The sequence below is a fragment of the Podarcis erhardii genome, assembly GCF_964252035.2.
Source record: "Podarcis erhardii genome assembly, chromosome: 5".
Classification (NCBI taxonomy): domain Eukaryota; kingdom Metazoa; phylum Chordata; class Lepidosauria; order Squamata; family Lacertidae; genus Podarcis; species Podarcis erhardii.
Window position 1 is genome coordinate 64,939,126 of NC_138509.1, and position 26,998 is coordinate 64,966,123.

Below are 26,998 nucleotides of genomic sequence, written 5' to 3' on the forward strand. Positions count from 1 at the left end.
GAATACTGGGCCAGAGAAGCTATTGGTCTGGTCTTAAGACTTCTGTGTTTATTTGCCTTTACCTCATTTAGTGAACTGCATCTAACTCATATCCCTCATTGATGGTTTACATCCTGACCCCCTTGATCCCATTGTGTTCACTGAAGAATTGTACAGAAGAATGGCACCCACCATTTCATACGCCAGTAGGTGTAGAAAGAATCAGTCTCCTAAATCAGCAAGTGAACCAGTTGTGTTTAATCACATGGCTTAAGTCATGTATTTAAGCGCTGTGGCTACAGCTGAACACAGAATTAAATTCATGATAGAACATGGACATCCATGAATTCAATCCAAATCCACAGAAATCGAGGGTTCTTCAGCTTTGCTTCATGCTGGATTATGAAATACCCACTCCTGTCACTTTCTGCTATATCCATATGACTTGCAAACCGTCCAACAGAATTTCTGAAGAATTGTTAGAATTTCGCAACTCTTCAGTTTGAACTTTTTGTACTTTGGGGTCACAGCCGTATTTAGCTGTTTCAGGAAAGAGGCAGGGAGGGAGACAGACTCGGGCTGTATACATACCAGATATTTAAAGCACATGACTCCCCCAAGTAATCCTGGAAAATGTAACATGACACGTGTGTTGCACGTTGTAGCTCTGTGAAGGGTAAAGCACAGTTCCCAGGATTCTTTGGGGGATGTCATATGCTTTAAATGCACAGGGTGCATGCAGCCTAATGGTGCACCGTCGTGCATGTTTGCTTGGGAGTCAGTTCCATTGTTTTTAACGGGGCTAACACCCTGCTAAAGGGACGCGGGTGGCGCTGTGAGTTAAACCACAGAGCCTAGGGCTTGTTGATCAGAAGGTCAGCAGTTCGAATCCCCGCGACGGGGTGAGCTACCATTGCTCGGTTCCTGCTCCTGCCAACTGAGCAGTTCAAAAGTACGTCAAAGTGCAAGTAGATAAATAGGTACCACTCCAGCAGGAAGGTAAATGGCATTTCCGTGCGCTGCTCTGGTTCGCCAGAAACGGCTTAGCCATGCTGGCCACATGACCCGGAAGCTGTACGCCGGCTCCCTCGGCCAATAAAGTGAGATGAGCGCTGCAACCCCAGAGTTGTCCGCAACTGGACCTAATGGTCAGGGGTCCCTTTACCTCTACACCCTGTTACGTGTGCTTATAGCTCCAGTCCGGGGTGCTCTTGCATATAGGAACAACTACAGTCAGAGGTCGGAAGGGTGTCGCCCTTAGTGGGCTGGCATTGGCTTGGCTACCACGCTAATTGGGTGTTTATGTCCATGCAGCAACGATGTGGCCTGAAGCTCGTCACCTAGAGTTCTGCTAGCTCCGCCTGACCCCTTAGGCTGCCGTGCTCACTTTGCCGTCTGTTGCCTGGCAACTGTGAAGAGCAGCACTCTATATTTGCGTACCTGCTGTCAGGACCACATTCTTTTCTCCTTTCCTTTTTTTTTAATAATGAAAAAAGGCCAACGGCAAACACAAAGCGAATTGGATGGTCTCTCCCACTGTGCTGGAGCGGAAGCGCCGCTGAAGAGGCTGCACACCAGCTGGCTCGATGTGGAAAAGTGCCCAGTTTGTTGTGCGTGGTGTATGGGCTTCGGAATTATTAGCTGCAACCCGCCACAAAGAGAGCAGCCACTGGTGGCACTCTGTGGTTCACCCCCTCAGGTATGGATGCCAGCTCCCCCCGCATCACTGATTCTGTGTGACTTTGGCGGTGGCACCATCTGGCTGCCACTCCCTTGCCAACTCGTGTCTGGGTGGCTGTCCTGCTGTCAGTAGTCACTATCGCTATGCTCCCCCCCTCCCCAGGGACCCCCGTTAAGTATGACGTAGGCTCCAGCTGCCCAAGCATGGCTAATGGGAGGGGGGAAAGCAGTTTCCACTCAGTGGGAGATCAGGATGGCTTTTAATTATACATCAGGATGCTTGACAGCACTACTTTCCCCTTTTGCCTGTCTCTGGTCTTCTCTTTGTTCCCCCATCCCTCCCCTTGTTATCTCATGTCATCTGCCATTTTCTCAGTCGTCTGGTTATGATTCAACCCTTTGCCTCGCCCATCCTACACAAATATTTCTAGGTGATGCCTCCCGTCCCTTTCCCCTCGGCTGAGCCTGTCTTTCCTCTATTTCAACCTCTCTATTTCCTCTATATTTTTTGTGATTAGTTCTAAGGGCAGTTTTAAGGGCGGAACTGCTGACAAAGGGGAGAGAGTGGCCTTGCTAGTTTAAACTCTAAACCACCCACCACCTTTTTAATAAAACAACAACAACAACAACAACAGCAACAACAACAACAACAACAACTGGATAAATGTCTCTGCTATTGAGTGGCAGGGTTCTGCCTCTAAAGCATTTAGAGGAAAAGGTGGGATATAAATGTAGTCCAAAAACAGCTGGAGGCCCAAGGTTGGGAAACACTGCTCTAGTATCACCTTGCATCTTCTGGAAAGAGCCATCAGGATAGAAATGGAAGCCTGGTGCCCTTTGTCTCCATCCCAGAAAACTGGTCCAGAAGGTTCCATACTTGAAGGAATCAGAAGAGGTGAAAGAGAATTTGATTATAGGGATTATGGCATAAATATGCTGGCTTTAGATCTGGCAATTATTAATGCAGAGTGGGAATGTCATTCTATTTATAATAATATAGTGAAATGATGGGTTGATTCTTTTAGCACAGAATCAGGATGATTTTAAAGCAAAGTTAAGACAACAGATGGCGGATTACCTGATTGCATATCAAAACAGGGCCCACCTATAGTGTTTTACCCTTTTCAGGCTTATTAAATCATTCAGTTTCTCTTGTCTTCTTTCCCTCATTCATTCACCATAGGTAATGTAGGGACAGAGATGGATGCAGTTGGTATTCATTTTTTTCCGCACTGAAGAATGAAGTGTGTTTGGGTGGCATTTAAATGTTGAAGAAGCTTCTTCTTTTGTAGGCAATCTTTCCTAGCAGCTGCTGGTGGCATCAACTTTTAATTTGGAGAAGCTGACTTAAATGACCTATTCTAGAATGCTGGTACACCTCTGATTATAATGCCAGTTGGCATTTCGACAGGACACAGCAGGCGACACATTCAAAGCACTATTCAATCATACATACTGTATAACATTACTTAACCCTTCCTTCTCTTGGCATAGTTCAGCTTTAAACATGGAGTCTGGAATCACTGGGTATCATCTTTGGATTTCTTCTCTCTTTTTTCTTGTGTCTCTGTATTTCTAGTTGTTCAAAGAAACACATTCTCATTCTAAGCTTCACAGCGACCTTAGGAAGCTGCCTTATTAGGGAGTCAGACCATTGGCCACCTAGCTCAGGTGAGACTTACACAAGGACAGGTAACCTGCTTGCCATCTACAATCCACACTGAAGTCCCTGGGGGGCATATCTTATTTTATTTTTTAATAATATTTTTTATTAGGGTTTATAGAGAGAAACACAAAGCTTAATATCAAATACCATTTTTATCCAAGCTAAAATATTAATCTAAATAAGATAAAAACAGAGAGAGAAGGGGGAAGAGAGAGTGAGAGAGATAAAGAAAAAGAAATAGAAAAGGTATTAAAAGAGAGAGTAAAATAAAGTAAAGAAACTAAAGAACTTTAGATTCTTCATCTGTCTGCTATATAAAAACAATATTCACTTCATCCACCCCAATATAGCACCCTTTGGGTGGTGGGGAGTATTTTCCATAAATGAAATTGCAGCTCAGGGGTCCCAGTGTAGGGAATACGCCACTGTATCTCGTTCATTGGTAATGCCATGCGTTTCTTAGAGGTGCAATTAAAAATGGGAGGTTCTGAAGCCACATGTACTGCATCCTCTTTCTGGGTCACGCAGCTCTTTGGTGCATGTCCATCTTGTAAAGTGCAGGAAGTAGATTGTATCTGAAATTTCACTTTTTAGAAACCCTGGCATGTGCACCAGCCCAGAGAGTTGTGTGCGCTTAGAGTTCAGTGTTGCCCCCCCCCCTTTATTAAAAGGTTGATGCAGGCGCACCTTCACACAACTATTTAAATTTTAACGTCAAAATTCTTAACTGAAAAATCTCTGCCCTGTGCTTGCAAATAAGGATGTGATTTGGGTAAGGTTGTACAGGAAAACTGTGGTGTACTTAGTGTTCCTTTACTCTGCTTTTGCTGCCTGGAAAAGGCTGTACCCCAGTTGACTGCTTAGTGCCTGGTCAAAAACTGTTTCACAGTAATGAACGCTAACCATCCTCTGCAGCACTGGCAACATTTTCCATTTGTGACCTCTAGCTGCTGAGAATTGTGCAGTTCAGGGCCTATTAAGGAGGAGTGACCTTTGTATGTCGTTCCACAGCGTACATTTCTCTAGGTGGCTTAAAACATCAAAATAAAGGAAAGAAACACAAAGTAAAATAAATTCATTAAAAAGGGGCGAGGCCTCAGTAAAACAGAACTTAGCACACACCCCAAAATAAAATAAAACCTAAGTTAGTTCAACAGACGGAATTCCATCACAGGTATTTTATTTACTAATAATATTTATATACCGCTAATCATTCAAGCAGAGATGTGGGTGGCGCTGTGGGTTAAAGCACAGAGCCTAGGACTTGCCGATCAGAAGGTCGCAGTTCGAATCCCTGCGACGGGGTGAGTTCCTATTGCTCGGTCCCTGCTCCTGCCAACCTAGCAGTTCAAAAGCACGTCAAAGTGCTAGTAGATAAATAGGTACCGCTCCGGCGGGAAGGTAAACAGTGTTTCCGTGCGCTGCTCTGGTTCGCCAGAAGTGGCTTAGTCATGCTGGCCACATGACCCCGGAAGCTGTACGCCGGCTCCCTCGGCCAATAAAGCAAGATGAGTGCCGCAACCCCAGAGTCGGCCACGACTGGACCTAATGGTCAGGGGTCCCTTTACCTTTACCTAATCATTCAAGCATCTCTAGGTGGTCTTGAATACTAATTTGTTTGGTGAACTGTGAAGATTTAGGGGAAGATTTGGGTTTTCAAATTAAGTACAGCTATGCAGGTGCAGGTTTACTAGCTGTAAAAAAAATGGTCCAACCATTGAGAGTATAATGAAGGATAAGATTTTGTTCTACGGATTCTTTCTGCCCTGCCCAAGGTTAAAACTAAATACGAGGTGGGGGAAAGGATGCTAAGCCATTCTCACCATGGGAATCAACAGTGCAAGGGCAATGCAATGAATTAAAAGACAAAACAAAAACACCAAAATAGACAAGCCTGTAAAACCCCAGAATAAAAGCTCAGTACAGTGGTGCCTCGCAAGACGAAATTAATCCGTTCCGTGAGGCTCTTCGTATAGCGGTTTTTTCGTCTTGCGAAGCAAGCCCATTGACAGCTTAGCGGATTAGCGCTATTAGTGGTTTAGCGGCTTTTAGCGGATCAGCTGATAAGCGGCTTAGGGCTTAGGAAAAGGGGGGGGGGACCCTGCAGGAACTCGCAATACATTTTCGTCTTCTCCAAAACGGAAAACCCTTTCGTCTAGCGGGTTTTCCGTCTTGCGAGGCGTTCGTCTTGCGGGGCACCACTGTAAGTAGCATTATTACTACATGTCGGATAATATATCTTGCAACCCACATGCTAGCAAGAAGCAGCAGTACCGCAAAATAACATTAATGTAGGATGCCATCTTGCATCAACATGACCAGTAGTCCAAGATGATGGGAGCTGAGGACCAGCAACCACTGGAGGGGCCCATGGGGCTCTCTAGGGTTTCGTTTAGGCATCTTTCCCAGCCCTGCCTAGAGATACCAGGAATTGAATCTGGGACCTCTCCTGAGCTCGATATATATCCTTCCTTTGCTCCACCTGCCAGGAAAGCTTAGCTATCCATTATCTGTAATTGCCTTAATCTTTTTAAAGCGCGCCTAAGGCCCCAGGTTGCATGAAATGGGTAGTGCTATGGGGAATAATAGCACAGTGTGTGAAGGTGAGATGCTGCTATCTTCTTTTGCAAAATAGTTTGCTGGCCAAGGGCATTGAGCGGCACCAGCGAGGCCCAGAATCCAAGATTCTAGCAGGGCAAGCCTCATGCTCAAGTTATACAATTGCCCGCAAATGGGATGCAAAACAACTGAGGAGCTATTTGGAAAAACCTTTCAAGCGAATCCACTCTACAGTTAGCCTAATGTCATCTTGGGTCGTGCCCATCATGTGAGTCCTATGTGGGTTTGTTTTCTGTAGGTGCCACTAAATTAAAAGCGCCACGACCAGAATGTTACTGCCAGCCGTGTTTATGTACTGTTCAGAAACACAAAGAGATGCTCTCTGTTCATAATGTGGAGCCTTTTGCAAGCAGATCGTTGTCTATAGAGAGACTACAAAGCAGCTACAGTACCTCTTTTCCCTCTAGTCGGCCCCCACTCCATCGGTTCCTGCTGCCTGGATAATGTAGAAGGGGCCTGAGAGCACCATGATGGATTGCAGGGACCGTCTTCTGCTGGACTCCTTTGATCTAGTATTGATCTGGCTGGACTGCCTGCCTAATGGATAAAAATGGTTTTCCCTCTCTGCTCAGCATCTTCATAGGCTTCCCAACAAGAGCAGCAGGGCAGTAATTCTCCCTGGGTTTCTTCCAGAGCATTGGTTTCCCTCTGGAGACCTCTTGACAAATGCTGAGGCCACACTTCTAGCACAACAATTGTTCCACTGGAAGGGAGGGGTGGTTGAGGAGCTACTAAAATAGTTCTTTGAAATAAATGGGTACAAAGTCCAAAGCAGGACTGGGCAGCCTCCTCATAACAAAGATTAAGATATGGTTAATTCCACCCAACATGACTGCGTCCTTGGCATCCTGAATGTTGGTACCTTGTTGCAGTTGCTTGGGATCCCACAGCTGTTGAATGAAGGCCTCTGTGAGCATGGCAGGGGGATGTGGGCAGTGGTGGTATCTACCAGTGGTAGTGGGAGCAGGTCAAAGACTCCTGGAGAGCACAGTCCAGAAAAAGCAGATAGAAAGATGGTTCTCCATGATCTGACAGACCATGAACAGCTGCCATTCTAGCATTGGTCAGAAAAGTGCAGGCCTCAATGAGTGCTCCACACAGCAGGCCTAGAAGAGGACTGAAAGAGGCCACAGTCTCGTTTGGAGACTAAGCCTTTCTCACCCTCTTGAATACATGACTGGCCATATAGCACTGAGCCTCTGCCTAAGCCTGTGACCTGCCAACGATCCCCAGCAGGTGGTTACCTGAGTAGAAAGAGCCAGTTTGGGATAGGCCTGACAAGGGGACATTTCCCTGGAAAAACTTGTAAGTTGCCAATAAAGGATCCACGTTGATAGATACTGATGGATGGAGCTAAGAGCCTGGTCAAGAGCTTGCCCTGGGTGCTCAGACACTACTGGGCAAGGCTCGAAGTTCTTGTATTAATTTACAGGGCCCTTATTAACATGGGGGCAAGATGTCCCAAGGACCATCTAGTTCCTTATATCCCTGCCAGATCACAGAGGTCTTCCATGGGGGTCACTGCTAGTGGTCCCCTCATGGTTCTGATGCCTGGCTTGTATCCAGCAGAAGCTGTGCATTCAGCATTGTGTGTCTGGTGCCTTTATTATACACTGGATAGCTCAGTTAGTTAGAGCATGGTGCTGATAACATCAAGGTTGTTGGTTTGATCCCCATATGGGACAGCTACATAGTCCTGCATTGCTAGGGGTTGGACTGGATGATACTTAGGGTCCCTTCCAACTCTACAATTCAATTATTCTAAGCTTTTGGAGAATGCTGAAGATGCGGCTCTTTACCCTGGTTTTTGACACTTGAGGTAAATGTTTTTAGAACCCACCTTATTTTTATGGTTGTAAGTTGTTTTACTATTGGTTTTAATGCTGTAATCTGCCCTTGGACCACAGAGTGAACTTCTGTATGTTTTAAAGTAGGGTTGCATTCCCCCCCCCTTGATTTTACTGTTTTATCTTTTGTAAACTACTTTGAGGTTTTTAACAAAATCAAGTGATGCATAAATTTTAAACGAATAAAATAAAATTGTTGCCCCCTATTTTATGGAACTCCCTTCTAGTTGGGCAGAGCCTTTGTTGAACTTCCAGCACCTACTGAATTTTAAAATATCCCAGCAGGGATTTAATAAATTTAACTGATTTTTACCTTTTCTGTATTGTATTTCTCATGCTTTGTTTCACTACGTGTCTCAACATATCTTAAATAAAGGATGTGGCGGCTGTGGGGTTGGGCTGGTGTGAGTTTTAGTCCAATGCCATCTGTAGGACCACAGGTTCCTCATTTCTGAGTTAAATTTTCTATAGTCATATAATATTTCCGCATCCTGAGGTACTCTGTCTGACTTTGGGATGTTCCATCCACACTCTGAGATAACATTCTTTGCTCTCTCTCCCCCTCTGCATTCCAAATGGTTCAGTTAGTGTTTGGTTCCTCGGGAAATAAGGGCCAATCTAGTAAAGAGGGGCTTGTTTGCATCTCTGTGCAACTGGGGTCAGAGCATGACCTGCAGGAGAGAGAGCAGGTGGACGCTTGCCCAGGCTGATGTGTGGAGCACTGGGTCTAAGATTGATCTGGGGTACCAGAAGCAGTTGTGGGGAGGGCATACCAGGTGTGTTGCTTTCCACTGCACTGATTTGCAGAGGAAGCACCATTAAGTGCAAATCCATCTTAATTTATTTTTAAGGCATTCTTATGTCCCGTTCCACATTTTGCTTTGTTAGATCTCTGCGTGAGCTCCAGAAATTGCATCTTAAAGCTCAACATAGTTTTTTTCCCCAAGGCGTTTTTCAAAGAGATCTTCTAAGGAGTGCATTTCCCTTCAGAAACATTGAGCAGGATGCTGGTGGCACATGGGATCAGAATACAAATAGCCTGCTTGCTTCATGTTTGCTGAGTAACTGCTCAGTTGCTCAGGCGATGTGTGAGCAGAGTGGCGTTCTCGCCCCCCCAAGAGTGCTTTGAAAAGCTGCATGTGGATGTGAGTGCTAATCATGTCTGGATAGTCATGTCTTTCCTGGGTCCAATGCACACATCCTGCTCTGAAGGCTGATCCCAGCCTGTGTATGCAAATGGGAGTGTAGGAAGAAAACCCTGCATACAAGCCCATTGCCCCTAGATGGGCACCCTGTGCAAAACTCTCATCTCACATGACTGTATATAGTTCGGGAGAGGTTGTTTCGCCAATATGTGCAGAATGGGATGGACAGATGCACACACACACATGAATCTGATATTCCTTCTGTGGGTTTATTCTGAAGCAGATGTTCCCTTGAGAATCAGGGCATGAAAGAACTCTAGGTGAAACTTCAGCCAGCCATACACACATCTCCCTCCTTGTGAGTTCAGTGCACCAACTTAGCAGTTGCAAAGGAGCAGAGTTTTTGCATTCAAATTAAGAAGGAGCAAATTTAATTTCAGTTTCTCTGAGAGTGGAAGTTCTAAGCTTATTTATATGTAATATATATGTGTGTGTGTATTTTGAGGATAGTAGCCAACCTCTAAAAATAGATTTGGGGTTGAATTATTAAGTGGTCTACCAAGACCCTCAGTAATTGTGTGAGATATATATATTTAAGAGATATATTTAAGAGATATATTTAAGAGTCAATAGCAGAATTTCTCTCTCATATATATGAGAGAGAAATTCTGCTATTGACTCTTAAATAGATCTGCTTAAAACATGAGGCCTGCTTGAATGGCTGAGACTGTTGTGCCTTCCCACCAGCCTGGAGGAAATGTGCAGTCTTGTCAGCATGCTCCAATCTGGCTATAGAAGTAATAACCCCTGCTGGATGCCAGTTTTCAGTTTTGCATGAGAGTAGTGTAGGCTGCCTCCCTTTCTTCTGCCTGCATATTAACCTGCAGGCATGAGACAGTTCTGGGGTATGGAAACTCTTTGTATCCTATGCTATCAATGTATCATTGATTCTTCTTAGTTCTTCTCTTGCTTTCTGATGATTCTAGGCTGGGTGACTTTGTCTCCTTGAATATTATGTTTGCATGGTCTATATAGACAGCTTGAGTGTGTGTGTGTTTAGCTGAAATATGGATTGTATTTTAGTATTCCATTGTTCATTTTTACAGAATTTTGTACATATTAACCCGGTGTTTTCTTAAGGACTGAATAAAAAGTTTGTAGCTTTATTATAGCATCTTTATGGCCAGATATTTCCCCCTATATGGTGTTGGGTTTTTTTGAAAAATTGTCATGTTTGGATGATGATGTTAGCCTCTCTAGACTTCCTTTTGTAGGGAAAAGAAGGAAGGAAGGAAGGAAATAAATAAATAAATAAATAAATGGAAGGCAGGAAGGAAGGAATGTAAAATGTATGTTGGAAAATCTCAGGTTTGCAAGTTGTCCCTGTCTGACCACCAGCAGCTTGCAACTCCTTTGTGGCTTTTTGTCTCAGAAAATATGAGTAACTCTCTAAAAACTTGGGGGGTAGGAGAGCTGAAAATAATGCCAATATATTTCACAACTGGCAAACAATACGCCCCTTTGGGTTCAGATGGTACATGGGTAGATGAGTCTAAAAACCCCAGGACACAAATTTTCACAGCCATCTAGTGGCTGTGGAGGCTCATTCGTAACCAAAAGTAATGTATCTAGCATTAACTCTGGAAGTGTATACTCAATTCTGACCAAACTAAGCCTCCTGGTGTGTATTTTGCTCTAGGAGGCTTAGTTTTCCTACCCCACTAATGTGTTTTTACTGCAGTTTATAAAAGCAAATATTAATAAAGGAATTACGGTAAGTCTTCCAAAACATGTAGCTGCTTTTACTGTAGTTTCTGTTTCAGAGGACAATCTCAGGGGAGCATGCTTGTGTGTTCTGCTTGGTGGAATTCACAGGTGACTGAGAGTATCCTTTTAGAGGGAAACCTCTATCAGCTACCATGCAGGATACTCACAGAATAGGGGGGAGGAATGCATTATAGCTATACTATGTGCCCAAACCTGCCTCAAAACTCCAATGATATTGATCCTGGGAAGCAAGCCACCCTAATAGCCTCTCTCTTAGTTTACTGTGGGCTGGCTCTGTACATATTCCATTGCCAGAACCTTTCCATTAACTCTTGTGCAAATGCACCAACAATAGTCATTCAAGGTCTAACTCCTTCACAGCAGAATGGAAATATAAACACAGAATTGGAAAAAAGGAATGTACAGTGTGTTGAGATTGCAGTGTCCCGTGCACAGTGGAATGATGAGGAGTACGTGCACATACTCTATATTGCTTTATTTACATTTCAAAGCTGGTAGGTTACAGAAAAACATCTTGCCTCTGCCGGAGCAGAGAAAGCATTCTCTCTCCTCTAAAGCACGGAGAGAACTGCTGAACAACAGTGAAAAACAGGAAACCAGTGTACGTCACATCCAGTCTCCCTTTCCCGTGGGAAAACCCAACAGTACAGACTGTGGAATGTAAACACCTGTCTTGTGACAAGCACTTCGCTGCACAGTGAAAGAGAGCAGAAACCAACATCCTCCCCCTTTCTGTGAACATCACTGGGCAGCGTGTTCGTACAATATCAGTACAAACCCAACTTCTGCACATAGGTACAGTGTTGATCCCTTGATACAATCTTGGACAATACATCAGCAGGAATTTCATTACCTGGCATATAGGACACCGTTACGAGTCCCTTCTGAATACGTTCCCTAGCATGTTGCAACTTCAAGTGCAAGTGCTTCGTGCTTTGCTTACAACCTTCAGAATTCAGCAAAGCCAAACATGCTTTGTTGTCCTGGTAAACCTGGATTGGACATTTGACAGGAATTTTCATGTCTTTGCACAATTGTAACAACCATTCACAATCCTTAAGTGAATAAGACAGTGCATTCAGTTCAGCTTCACAAGAACTTAAGCTAACTGTTGTTTGCTTCTTGCATGACCAATCAAATAGACCCTGATTGTACATATAGCAAACTCCAGACGTACTTTTCCTGTCTGTAGTGTCACTTCCAAAACTTGCATCTGCAAATATCTCAAGACCACCAGACTTCTGATTGTTAAATCTTAGTCTGTAATGCATAGTGCCTTTCAAATACCGTGCTATGCGTTTCAGAGCTTTCCAATCCTTAACAGTAGGATTGTTGACTTGTCTGCTTAGCAAATTACAGCTAACAGCAATGTCTGGTCTTGAACATCTGGCAATGAAGTTTAGCTTGCCTAGCACACTTCTGTACAGTGTAGTGTCAGAAAATGCTTCTTCAGTGTCATCTACCTGATAACCTGTTGTCATCGGTGTGTCTACAGGGTTAGCATCCATCAGGTTTAGTTTGCTTAACACATCAGCAATTTTCCGTGACTGGTGTACTAGAATGTTACCATCTTGATCTCTCTCTATTTCCAGAGATAGGTAGTTGTTTACCTCACCAAGATCTTTCATGTCAAAGTGCTCTTTCAGTTGAGCTAGGGCGTTATTGTACATTGTGACATCCTTCCAAAAGAATAATAGATCATCAACATAAAACAAACAATACAGTTTCTTTTGCCCCTCCTCTTTGACAAACACACATGGATCAGCTTTCCCTTGCTTAAAACCTAGAGAAAACAATACTTCAGTGAATTTTGTGTGCCAACATCGTGCACTTTGTTTGAGACCATAAAGGGACTTCTTCAGAGCACAAACAAATCCCTGTTTTACCTGTACGCCATCAGGTGGAAGCATATAAAGTGATTCATCTAGAGATCCGTACAGAAAAGCTGTATTCACATCATGGTGACTAATGTGTAGATTCTCCTCTGCAGCTAGCTTGAGCATAAGCCTAATGCTCTCATACCTCACTGTGGGTGAGTAGGTCTCGTGATAGTCTTCACCTGGTACTTGTGCAAAACCTCTGGCTACCAATCTGGCTTTGTGTCTGACTATCTTGCCATTTTGATCAGTCTTCGCTTTGAAGACCCATTTGCTTCCAAGCAGTTTCATTCCTGGAACTACTGGAACAAGGTCCCATGTTTTGTTCCTTTCTAAGGAATCAAGCTCAGCCTTCATGGCATTTAACCATGGCTCAGCTTCCTTTGAATCCAAATCCTGGATTTCTTGGAAACTTGAAGGTTCAAATACCTTCTTGGAGCTTTTAACAGCTGTTACTGCTATCTTAGCAAACTCATCAGCAAATCTCTTTGGAGGTCTGCCTTTTGTGGCTCTCTGTGACCTGCGAATTAGCCTTAAGTCCTCAACACTCTCCTCTTCCTTCTTGGGAGAAAAGTGACCTATTGTGAACAATGGTTCTTCCAACTCTTGATCAGAGCTTTCAGAGGGTCGCATAGAGGCTTTCGCACTCTTGAAATCCTCTGAATCACCCGATTCAACTTCAGACTCAGAACCTTCATCGGTGGGTGTGGGTTGTTGCGGTTGCTTTTGACTATCCTCAGTCTCATCACTGTCATCAGGATAACATTGGAAAATTCCCACATTCTCCCCCCACTTGGCATTGTACTCAACACTTCTTGTGAGCTTAATTGTCTTAGAGTCAGTCATCATTATTCTGTAAGACCCTTTCTGATAACCTAGAAAGATACCATGTAATCCACGCTTGTCTAACTTGGAGCTTTGTGGTGAGTGAACCCACATGTCAGAACCAAAAATTTTCAAGTGTTTGATGTATGGCTTCTTGCCAAACATCTTCTCATACGGGGTACAACCAATCGCTGAAGACAACCTGCGATTATAACTGTAAGCAAAACACGAGAGAGATTCGGCCCAATAACTCTCTGGAAGATTTGCATCATGCAGCAAGGTTTTTAACCCTTGAAGCAATGTTTGATTTGCCCTCTCGCAAAGTCCATTCTGCCATGGCGAGCGAGGACTAGACAAATCGTGTTGAATTCCTTTCTCAGTCAGAAAAGCTTCAAACTGCTGAGAAGTGAATTCCCCCCCCCCCCGCGATCAGTGAAAAGAATTTTTATCTTCTTACCATGCACATTTTCCAACCAAGCACAGAATTCCTGGAACCTAGGAAAAGCCTCTGATTTCTGCTTGAGATTGTACACATAAATATACCTGGAAAATGCATCAATGAGAACCATGAAGTACCTGTTTCCACCCAAAGAGGGCGCTAGTGGTCCAACCAAATCAGCAACAATTTGGTATGGTTCTGTAGCTTGCCTACTAGACACCTTACCTTTCGCAGCCATTTTCACCTTGTTTGCTGCGCATGCCTTGCACTTCATGTGGTACCTGCAGGGTTTAATAGTCATACCTTCAACCAAGGCAGGCATTTTAGATATCGCCTCAAAATTCAAATGACCAAACTTTCGGTGAAAATCATGAATACATTCTGCATGCAAACTTTTGTTAGTACCTGCAATGCAACAAGTGTCATCCTGCACAACATCATCAAAATACAAAACATACAAACGATCAACATATTCAGCATGCAATACATAATCATTTTTCTTTGTGATGATGCACCTTTTGTTCTTAAAGGAAACGTCAATTTTCCGCTCATTCAGCTGTCCAACGCTGAGCAGATTATGTTTGGCATCCGGTACATAAAGAACATCCTGTATCGATAAGTCCAAACTGTGAAGAACAACAGTTCCGTAGCCTTTACTGGGGATTGTGTGGTCATCCGCCTGGTGAATCGCACCTTCCTGCGGTGTAAAAGACACGAACAGTCGCTTATCGTTGCACATGTGATGCGTTGCAGCCGAATCAACAACGAAGAAAGATCTAGACGTTTTCTGGACCTCTGCAACCTTTGGAGTGAAGCGTGAGACCATTGCCTTGTGCTGCGTTGTCCTGGACACCGGACCTTTGCCTTTGCCTCGGCTTTTTCCACGCGATGAGCTTTCGCTGCGCTGCTCTGTCTTGGCCCTGGGATATCTGCATTCCCTCTTCATATGGCCTAGACGTCCACACGAGTAGCATTTCACTGCCTTCAAAGCTTTGGCGCCATCTGGTGGTTCCACTGCACTATGGGATGACGTCTGTGAAGTCTCCCCCTTGCCCGTGCAGCTAGCACCCTGGCGGTCTGCTTCATTCAGAATCACGGCAGTAACATAGTCCACTGTCAGCTGAGCAGTTGGCTGTACAGCAATCTGAGTCGCAACAGACTCCCAACCTGAACCCAAAGATTGTAGTATCATGAAGGAATACACAGCCTCTGGAAAGTTGAGTCCTCTCTGTTGCAGCTCATGTCTCAGATTCTGCATCTCCATCAGATGTGTACGCACATCTCCACCTTCAGCAAGAGCCATATTATGCAGCTTGGTAGAGTAAAACATAGTGGATCCAGCTTCTGTCCTCAAGTGAGCCTCTCTCAAAGCATCCCAAATTTGTCTGGCTGAGGTCTTATCACGCAATAGACAGAGCTCTTCTGAGGATACTATCAATGTAAGAGTTCCCCTTGCTTTGGAATCTTTAGCTTCCCATGCATCTGTAACTGGAGCTGGGGGGGTGTCTGTAATAACTTCAAACAGACCCTCTTTCCGCAGAATAGCCTCTGCATAGAGAACCCAGTCCGCATAGTTTTTCTTATTGAGCTTAGGAATCCCACAAGCATCCTGAAGGGCCATCATGACTCTGGCATTAGCCTTCTGCGTCATCTCTGCTGCTTTAAATCATGCTGCATCACTGCTGCAGCTGCTTTATTCCAAAAGCACTTTTAAAAGTTACTTTCGATTTCCCCAGCAGAGGAGCTTGTTCCTTTGAGCCTTTGCCTGTGCCCGGCAAAACGGCCTTAAAAGTTCAAAGTCCAGCCATAAAGCCATTAATTAGAAGCCGGCAGGCTGCCCGGAGCAGTAGCACATACCTCATCAATCATCTTGACACGCAGAGCAGATACCGTCCGATCCGTCCCTCTGCCGCTGTTCCGATTCCTGGGCCCATAACCAATTATTGTTGAGATTGCAGTGTCCCGTGCACAGCGGAATGATGAGGAGTACGTGCACATACTCTATATTGCTTTATTTACATTTCAAAGCTGGTAGGTTACAGAAAAACATCTTGCCTCTGCCGGAGCAGAGAAAGCATCCTCTCTCCTCTAAAGCACGGAGAGAACTGCTGAACAACAGTGAAAAACAGGAAACCAGTGTACGTCACATCCAGTCTCCCTTTCCCGTGGGAAAACCCAACAGCAACTGACTGTGGAATGTAAACACCTGTCTTGTGACAAGCACTTCGCTGCACAGTGAAAGAGAGCAGAAACCAACACAGTGCAAAACACAACTATTTAAGAAGCCAAATATTCAACTTCCGGAGGCGGCGCAAAACGGCAATGGCGGTCCTCTTTACTCTGTGAAGAGGGGCTCCACGAAAAAGGGTCGTCCGCTGCGGCAAAGCGGAGACCCACTAAGAAAAACCACAGGCAGAGCGAGCCTGTGGCCGTGGGACTCGGCGGGCGCCAAAAGCCCCCCCAGAAACGAAGAAGGAACCTCGTAAGGGGCTCCGGAACGTGAAAGGGGGAGCGGCGCTGTGAGTTCATCGCTCTTTTCGTGGATGCAAAGCCGCGCTGCTGCTGCCGATGAGCGCTGACCTTTCTTCTTGAAAACACTGAATTTGACAGCTACATACCCGTGAGTAAGGGGTACTAAATTTTGGACTAAATTTGGACTAAATTTGAGGATTTTGACTGAAAACGTGAGGCGAGTAACAGGAAGTCCGTCTTCCGATCCTGCTAATTAGATCAAAGCAAGGGCTCTGAAGAGCGCTGTAGCGTTCAAAAAGGATCGTAAAAGCAGAACAAAGGCGCATTGATAGACTCTGCCTTTTAGAAGTTAAAAGGGAAATCTTTGTTAAACCTGTGGACTCTATTTTTGGAACTTTCTTCCTATCTTTGAGTTATACGGAGTTAAAAGGGACAACCTAGTCGTCGGGCTGCCAGAGCGTAATAGAGAACTGTCAAACTGCTGATACTGTTGCTGAAGTTTAAACTGTTACATAGACTGAGACATTAACGTTTAAACATTGTTGCTGGGACCATTCTTGACACCTTGTGGCTTTTATTCAAGAAATAGAAAGCCTTGGGAACCTTCCTTTTGTACTCTGGAATTACAAAGACTTAATACGGGGAATATAGGAACTTCAATGGCGGAAAAGAGTTCTCTCCTTCCTTGAAACTTTGAAATACCCCCCCTAGAGGATTGTGGAGACATAGTGGCCTGGGAACTGTATTTTATTGAGACTTCTTGTGGTTTAATTGTTTATATTTTGGACTTGTCTCTCTTATGGAATAAAAGACAATTTGACCTTGAACTGAGGCAGGTGTGGAATGAGCGGCTCAGGGAAAACAAGAGCAGCCAAAGCTAAAGAAAAAGAAAAAGAAAAGAAATCTGTGCAACTTGTTCAAACAACTTTAACTCATCAACGCAGATCATCTGTCCCAACTGTGCTAACAGCACAGGAGGTGGAAACTGAGCAGCCTGTTACAGAAGATATGGCAACTGGAGGATCTGAAACAGTCCTGAAACAAATTTTGGAGCAACTGGCAATTTTAAACCAAAAGGTGGACAATCAATCATTAAAAATTGATCAAGCTACATCCTCTATTAGTAAATTATCTGACCAGGTTTCCCAGCATACTCAGGCAATAGAGAATTTGCAAGGAGCTACGGCTGAAAATTATAAATTAGCTGTGGAAGCCAATCAAAAAGCAGAACAGGCAAATAAAAAAGTTGATGAGATTAAGGGGGAAGTAAGGCCTCTGAAAAGACAGGTAGGGGAACAACAAGCCTACCTGTCACTGGTTGAATTGAAAAGTAAGGAAAATAATCTCAGGTTAAGGGCCATCCCAGAATTGGAGGTAGGTAATTTAGAGGGATTTCTGACACTTTTATTTTCCAAATTCTGGGGAATTGAGGAAGACAAAGATTTCAAAATTGTGACGGCCTTTAGACTGGGAAGATCGGTAAAGAAAGATAAGGCCAGAGACTGTTTGGTTATTTTGAGATCAAGAGAGGAAAGAGATAAGATATTAGGCCTACATTTTAAAAAATCTTTGGAGATAGAAGGTAAAAAGGCTGAAATCTACAGAGATATACCCAAACATCTATTGGATCTCAGGACCACTTACACAGACCTGACCAAATTGTTAAGACACAACGCAATTCCTTATAGGTGGGAGTTTCCACAAGGACTATCATTTACCTATAAAGGAAGGAAGGTAAGAATCAAAACACCTGAGGATCAACAGAAGTTCCTACACGACCACGAGGAGGACCTACAAAAAGGAGCTGCAGCTTCTTGGCCACCACCACCATCGGGACCACCACCAAAACCTACACCGTCTGGATCTGGACCAGCACCACCACCTCCGGGATCGGAGGAAAACCTAGACACCCCATTGTAGGACCCACCAACTAAACCAGGATGTCTCTGCAGCTTCTCAGCTGGAATATAAATGGCGGAAACTCTCCAGAAAAAAGAAAAAAAGTATTTCATATTTTGAAAAAAGAACAATTGGACATTATTTGCTTGCAAGGAACACATGTGACAAGGCTCCACAGAAAAGTGTTAATTAATAAAAGATTAGGCCAAGAATTTATTTCTTCGGACAAAGTTAAGAAAAGAGGAGTGGTGATATATGCAAAGGAGAGCCTGTCACCGAAATTCTTATTTAAAGATGAACATGGCAGAATTTTGGCGATTGAAATTCAGACACAAGGAGAAAAAATTTTGATATTAGGAATATATGCACCAAATGAAGGAAAATCGGAATTCTTTAGGAAGTTGCACGAGATTATGCTGGACTATTTAGACTATAACAACATCATTATGTTGGGTGATATGAATGGGGTCGTATCTGTAAACATGGATAAGTCGCAAAGTGCTAACATAACGAAAGATGGCAGACTACCTAAAACTTTTTTTGAAATGACTGACAACATGGACTTAATTGACATATGGAGGGTTAAGAACCCCCTAGGAAAAGAAGGAACTTTCTTTTCTGAAGCTCATCTGACATGGACACGAATCGACCAAATATGGGTAACTAGAGGACTGGCACCTAAGACTAGAAAAGTGGAAATCTGCCCAAAAACTTGCTCCGACCATAACGCTTTGAAAGTGGAACTGAGATTAAACATAACCGGATCCTATAGATGGAAAATGAATGACACCCTATTAAGGGATCAGGAGATTGTTAAGAAGGCCCAAAAAACTTTAAAGGACTACTTTGAGATAAATTTAAACACCACTGTGGAAAAAAGAACAATCTGGGAAGCAGTTATGAGAGGGTTTCTTATACAACAAAATACGATCAAGAAAAAGTTCTGGAATGAAAAGAAGGAGAAGATATTGGAGAAAATAAGAGAAGGAGAGAAAAAATTAAGATCTAAGCCCAAGTCGAAGGAAGTGCTGAGAGAAGTGAAATTTTTCCAGGCACAATATTCGAAATTGATAAATCAAGAGGTGGAATGGAAAATTAAACAAATGAAACAAAGATCCTTTGAATCAGCAAACAAGTGTGGGAAACTGCTAGCATGGCAGTTGAAAAAGAGACAAAAACTTAATACAGTTACAAATCTAGAGATAGAAGGGAGAATGATTCAGAAACCCGAGGAAATTAGAAAGTGTTTCCAGAGATATTTCAAAGAACTTTATTCACAAGGGCCACAGAAAGACTTTGAGGTGGATCAATTCCTTAAAACTAATGGATTACAAAAAATAACCCAGGAAATGAGAACTACCCTGAATAGTAATATTACTCCGCAAGAAATTGAAAGTGCCATTCAGAACCTTCAACTAGGCAAATCTCCAGGCCCTGATGGACTTACCTCCAAATACTATAAGGTTTTGAAGGACTATTTGATACAACCTCTGTTGGAGGTCTGCAATCAGATTATGGAGGGGAGGAAGGCACCGGAGATGTGGAAAGAAGCTTTCATCACATTGATACCCAAACAAGAATCTGAAAAGACCCAGCTTAAGAACTACCGCCCCATCTCACTCCTAAATGTGGATTACAAAATTTTTGCGGATATTTTGGCAAGTAGGTTCAAAAAAGTACTCAATGAAGTGATCCATAAGGACCAGGCTGGCTTTCTCCCCAGTAGGCATTTGTTTGATAATACAAGAAACATTATTGACATTTTGGAACTTCTACAAACAAATCTTAATACTAGAGCGGTTTAATTTTTATTGATGCGGAGAAAGCCTTTGACAACATTTCTTGGATGTTCATGAAGAAAAATTTGGAAGGGATGGGAGTGGGGCGGGGGTTTGAAAATGGAATAGAGGCAATTTATTCAGAACAAAAAGCTAAGCTGATAGTAAACAATGTGGTGACAGAGGGGTTTAAAATTGAAAAAGGGACACGACAGGGGTGCCCCCTATCCCCCCTATTGTTCATTTCAGTTCTGGAGGTGCTATTGAACATGATTAGAAAGGACAAGGAATTGAGGTCGGAATGAAACAATACAAACTGAAAGCTTTTGCAGATGATTTGGTATTAACATTACAGGAGCCAGTCTCTAGTACTAAAAGAGTGCTAGAATTAATTTCTGACTTTGGTTGGGTGGCGGGATTTAAGCTGAATAAGCAAAAAACTAAGGTTTTAGCAAAAAATTTGACAACTACAGAAACAGATGAGTTCCTGAAAGAAACAGAATTAAATGTGGTTAAAAAAGTAAAATACCTAGGGGTGTATCTGACCTCCAAAAATTTGAATTTGTTTAAAGATAATTATGAGAAATGTTGGTCAGAAATCAAAAGAGATTTGGAAATATGGTCAAGATTGAAACTTTCCTTGTTGGGCCGAATAGCAGCTATAAAGATGAATGTATTGCCGAAAATGTTATTTCTGTTCCAGGCCCTACAGATCGTGGACAAAGTGGAATGTTTTGGAAAGTGGCAGAAGGATATTTCTAAGTTTGTTTGGCAGGGCAAAAAGCCCCGAATAAAGTTTAAAATACTAACTGATGCGAAAGAAAGAGGGGGATTTGCCCTGCCAGACTTGAGGTTATATTATGAATCTGCAGCCTTCTGCTGGTTGAAAGATTGGATTTTATTGGAAAACACTGATGTCCTAGATCTGGAAGGGTTTGATAATGCTTTTGGGTGGCATGCATATTTGTGGTATGACAAGGTTAAAGTTCACAAATTGTTTAAAAACCATATTGTCAGAAGAGCAATTTTGTTGGTCTGGACAAAATATAAGGACTTATTGGAGAGTAAGACTCCGAGGTGGCTCTCACCGGTGGAGGCCAAGGCACGTAAGAGACTTAACATGGAAGCCTATTGGCCTAAATATTGGGAAATAATTGAAAAAATTGGAGACAATTGGAGGTTGCTGAGCTTGGAAAAATTAAAAAACAAGGTGCGAGATTGGTTGCACTATGCTCAATTCAGGAGGTTTTTAAAGTGGATAAAAAGGTTGGATTCCAGGTGGAAAAATCGAAATTAGAGACAGAACTGTTAGAGCCAAAAAACAAACTACTTTCGAGAATGTACAACTTGCTGCTTAAATGGAATACACAGGACGAGACAGTCAAATCCGCCATGATAAAATGGGCGCAGGATTTGGGGCACAACATTATGTTTGAAGACTGGGAAAGGTTATGGAACACCGGAATAAAATTTACGGCATGTAGTGCCTTGAAGGAAAATATTATGAAAATGATATACCGGTGGTACATGACCCCAGTCAAACTTGCTAAGATATATCACCTGTCTGACAACAAATGTTGGAAATGTAAAGAGGCGGAAGGGACATTCTTTCACCTCTGGTGGACTTGCCCGAAAGTGAAGGCCTTTTGGGAGATGATTCATAATGAACTAAAAAAGGTACTTAGATTTACCTTACCTAAGAAACTGGAGGCCTTTCTTCTGGGCATCGTAGACCAGAGAGTACTTAAGAAAGATAGAACTTTTTTTATGTATGCTACCACTGCAGCAAGGATCCTGATTGCTAAGCATTGGAAGACACAAGATTTACCCACGCTGGAGGAATGGCAGACGCAGTTGATGGACTACATGGAACTGGCCGAAATGACTGGCAGAATCCGAGACTTGGGGGAAGAAACAATCGAGGAAGACTGGGAAAAATTTAAAGACTATTTGAAAAAACATTATAAGTTGTATGAATGTTAAAAAATGCACTTTTGAGGAAATTCTAGCTTCAGCAATTGTAAATTAATGAAATGAAAATTAAGGTACAAGAAGTCAGAGGTGGAATAATGAAATAACTTTATTATGTTCAAGCCAAAACGTATAAGATGTCGGTTACAACATTTTGGAAATTAGATAACATGATAAAATGAAAGATACAATAAGTTTTGAAATAAGTTAACAAATTGCTGATGTTTTGTATCACAGAGAACGCAGGGTTAGGAAGATGCGGGGAAGTCCATTGGATTGGCTGAAAAAAAGGATTATGGAAATTTGTAACTTCTTTACTTTATTTTCTATATCTATCTTTTATTCTTTTTTTCTGTATTTTATAAACTTAATAAAAATATTATTTTAAAAAAAAAAGAAGCCAAATATTCAGATACTTATGGTTTGATGCTGAGACTATTGTCAGTTTTATTACAGGACACATTTGTGTACATGTAAAGTAAACCAGATATTGGTTCAATTCACTAATTTGTTTGGAGGATTTGTAATACGCAATAGGCTCATATGCTTGTTCCTTCTTGCACCCTCCCTTTGTATCCCAGTTTTCTCTTCCATGATTTGGAGTCAAATGTACTATGATGTCTACATGAATCAAGCAAACTGTGGTGATCATTAACATGGATTTGCTTCTGAAACATGGTTTGCAAACATACTTTGAAGCATGGTTTCAGATGGTGATTTCAAGGCAATTCTTGGTTAATACTAATCATAGTCCGCTCAATTTGGTCATCATGGCAAACTGCAGTTACTCTAAACCCCTAAAAGGAGTGCATGTAAAGTTAGTTAGTTGATATGGATTGCTATTGTGGGATCTGAAATGAGTTTGCAAACCAAATTACAAAAGAAATTAATTTGCATTCGTTATGATTTATGTTCTTGCATGTGCAATGGCTGCTACCAAAAATTGTATGTATGCAGTCTTGGGAAAAATGGAAGAACTACAGGGAAAATGCAGGAAAACAACAACTGGATTATTATGTCATCATAATGGCTCAGAAAAAAAGAGGATGAACAAATCATGACTATTCCAGAATAAATACTAGTGTGGAAGTAACCAGAAGTGGAAATCATGCAAGTACTGAATACATGATGTATAGAAGTTCTAAATAATCAATCCTCCATGAGTCTAGATGCTGAAATAGATCCAGCATGAAATTTGAGTTTGACTGTTGACACCAGTAGTTGTATGTTATTGCAGTTAAAATGGGCTGACCCTACCACTAGCTGAGTGAAGTGGCTGCCTCAGGCAGCAGCATGCTGAGGGTCAGGAGTAAGAACAGCTGAGTGTACTGTGCAGCCTGCTCTGTGCTCCTCAGCTAGCCTGCTGTTTTTGGCTGCATGCAGTGAAGGACATATGGGACGCGGGAGGCGCTGTGGGTTAAACCATAGAGCCTAGGACTTGCCGATCAGAAGGTCGAATCCCCGCGACGGGGTGAGCGCCCGTTGCTCGGTCCCTGCTCCTGCCAACCTAGCAGTTCGAAAGCACACCAAAGTGCAAGTAGATAAATAGGTACCGCTCCGGCGGGAAGGTAAACGGTGTTTCCGTGCGCTGCTCTGGTTCGCCAGAAGTGGCTTAGTCATGCTGGCCACATGACCCAGAAGCTGTACGCTGGCTCCCTCGGACAATAAAGCGAGATGAGCACCGCAACCCCAGAGTGACGACTGCACCTAATGGTCAGGGGTCCCTTTACCTTTACCTAGTGAAGGACATTATTTTGTCACCAGTGTGGACATAAGATGAAACTACCAGTCTGATACATGGAACAGGGGAGGCAAAAATGCATTGGGATGGGCATGCTGTTGAATAATGGGAAACACATTCAATCCAATATACAGTTTCCTCCCTCCCTCCTCAATTTCTGCATTATTTGTCCCAGCAATCTGTCAGCAACAGAGAAAGAGAGAGAGAGGATGTTGTTTGTCAGCTTCATGAAGCTCTGGATTTCTGGAGCATCTCTGGGGAGCAAGCATCAGACAATGCCTTGTAGAATTCAGCAGCCAATTAGGATCCTGTATCAGCCCCTTATCCTCTACTGAACTGGCAAGAGCTGCTCTATAAATATCCATAGTTTGGTTTGGATTGGCTCTTTGGTTCATCTTTTCACATCCATGTTTTCCTACAGATTACAAAGCCATACAGAAGGGAACAGGAGGGTTTAAAAGAGAGTGGGAATGTTTTCAGTTAAGATGACTTTGGATGCCTTCAACTATGAGCACTAAAGATCTAACACAGCCTTCTCCAACCTAGCACCCTCAACATGTCAAAGCATGTAGTCCAAAGACTACAGCTCCCATCAGCCCCCGTACTGGCTGGGGATGAGGGGAGTTGTAGTCAAAAGCATCTGGAGGGCACCAGGTTTGGGGAGGATGATCTAGCACAATGAGGGAGGGGGGAACATTCCAGGTCAAATGGGTTTTTAACTGGTGTTGTAGTATAGTAGAGTCTCCCCCCTCTCTCATTATTAGTGCATTGCATGAAAATGCAAGAGATTGTCAGTTCCTCTCCATTTCCCAGCCTCAAGAGACTTGCCTTTTCTCCATTGAAAGCATGCTGCTCACTCACATCTTCAATCCTTCAATCCATCTTTCCTGCTGGTCTCCTGAGTACCAGGAGAGCAGCAGGAAGGTTAGTATAGAGAAATTGCTCTTGGGCTTGGGTTTATGAGTTTCCAAACATCCCCAGACACACCCAGGCAGCTTTTTGCTATTTCCAGAGGTTGGCAAATGCAATTTTGCTTGCAAAGCAGGGCTTCTCCTCCTCCTCCTCCTCCTTCTTTTGCTGCTACCTTTAGAGGTTTTAGAGAGCAGGGTGGACAAACTGGTGCCCAGTCCAGACACATTAGAATCATGGACTTCTGTTTTTGTGGCAGCTCCCAAACCTGGTAACATTTTAAAATAGCTTCTCAGCATGAAGTGAGAAATGGCTTATCAAGAACCAATGAGATGGTTCTTTCAATCCTTTTTATATCTATGCCTCTTCTTCCTTCTCTAGCCATAGCATCATGCCCCCCTCCCACCTGGATTTTTGCCCCCCTACAACAGCCAGTCGGCATTCTGTGTCCAGTGACCACACTCGGTTCTCAATGGGCTGTTTTTTGGGGAGGGGGAGGTTCTTTTCTTACTTATTTATAAGGCCCCATCTGTACTATACATGCTTTGGGGGATGCCACAACTGTTTAATATGATACTGCTTTAAATGTATGTTGTGGAAGGGGCCTAAGAAACACTACCACTTTCTCATGTGTTGGTGCTGCCATTTTGGCTGCATCAGTGTGGACACTCTCTTCCTGAATATCAGAAATGAATTATATGACTGGTGCCTTTTTAAATGTATGTTGATGCACAACCAGATGCCTTCATGTGCCCCAACTGCAACAACATATGCCTCTCCCATATTGGTCTCTACAACCACAGCAGGTGCTGCAACCTTTCAGCAGTTTGACTTCACCCCTCCATTGTCTCCCAAGACAGATGTATGCCAGCAACAAGTGATGCTGCATACTGAGAGTGTCTGTAGATATTGTATCTTCTAGCATTATGAGGAAGGGAAAAAGACTTTGGCTTCCTATTTTTGCATGTCTTCTGTATCTTCCAAAGTTGGGGTAGCTTTTCCATGGTGAAATGCATGAGTTACTAGCCCGCAATGGTTATGTTCTACTGTTGGCTCATGCCAAAGGCCTCTCTAGTTCAGCATCCAATTCTCACATTGGCCAACCAGATGCCTCACAAGCCCACAAGGAGGACCTGAATGCAAAATCGTTCTCCCCACTTGTAATTCCCAGCAACTGGTATTCAGAGGCAAATTACCCCCTACAGTGGATGTAGGAGGAATGCTAAGGTGTTAAGCTGGTTGGCTTTGAGCCACAGAGAGCAGCTCTGAGGGTAAATATGGTCTCTCTCCACCCCTTTCTTTCAGCTGGGATTCTGATAGGGGTGGGGGTGAGAGAAAATTATACTAAAGACCCTCACACTCCTTCTGGTGTGAGCTGAACACCAGGGTGCTCATTAAACCTAAAGACGGATCCCATCTCTTCAGAAGGCACACCATGGAGGGAATTAGCATACTTAATTAAGACTCCCGATGAATGGCATTGTAAAGTTTCTTAATTAACAAATGTGCCCTCGGGGCAGGGGGATGGGTCTTAAACCAGGTTTGCTTTAAATGTTTCTCTTTTTAATGTGCATTTTGTAATCAGGAAATCAGCTGGGGTTTTGTTTGTTTTTTGTTTTTGGATGGGTATACTGAGAAGTGTTTTCTGTGGAGATACCTAGGTATGGAAGTGTGGCAAGAGAAGAGGAAGTCCCGTGAGTCTCTTCGAGGCATCTGTTCTAGAGAGTTCTCATAGTTTGGGTTTCTTACTTGAATTGCCTGGCTTCAATCCATCATCTCCTGAAAAATACAAAAATACCATATGTTGTGTAAGAAATGTATAACTTCCACGCCTGGCCCCTGAAGCTCTGCATGTAATGTCCCAGTGGTCTTTCGTAGAACAGGTTTGCATGCACACTTGCCGGGGGGGGGGGGTCAGCACTGGGCAGATTTCCAGCTTGTGAGATCTACTTTGTTTTTTAATTCAACCCAAAGGTGGAAAAGACAAACATTTAGAATTAAATAATTCTGAGCCCAGGAGCTTGTTTTGAATGGAGCTTACAGTCTTTCTACACACAAATTCACTGCTGCCTTGACTCCCAGCTTTCTTCATTTCTGCAGTTACAGATAGGTAGCCGTGTTGGTCTGCCATAGTTCATTTCTGCAGTTTGATTTAAAAGGAGGGGGGGGAGTTGTTGTTTCTGTTGCCCTAGTTACTCAACTGGAAATCAGAAGTCCCTTCTGATCTGCTTCGAAACACCCAGAGATCTAGTAGCAGATTGCAGTCTACCTTCTGCCCAACCCTGATATAGGTGGCCAGTAACTTGTAGACATTCAATGAAACTGAACATTGGACAATTCAAGACAGATTCATAGAATCATAG

General features: G+C 43.2%; 1 protein-coding gene across 1 annotated transcript in view; it reads left to right on the forward strand.

Moving 5' to 3' along the window:
- Positions 1 to 26,998, forward strand: part of RAB6B (RAB6B, member RAS oncogene family) — a 66,970-nt gene that overhangs the window by 11,940 nt on the left and 28,032 nt on the right. The gene's annotated exons all lie outside the window — the stretch shown is intronic.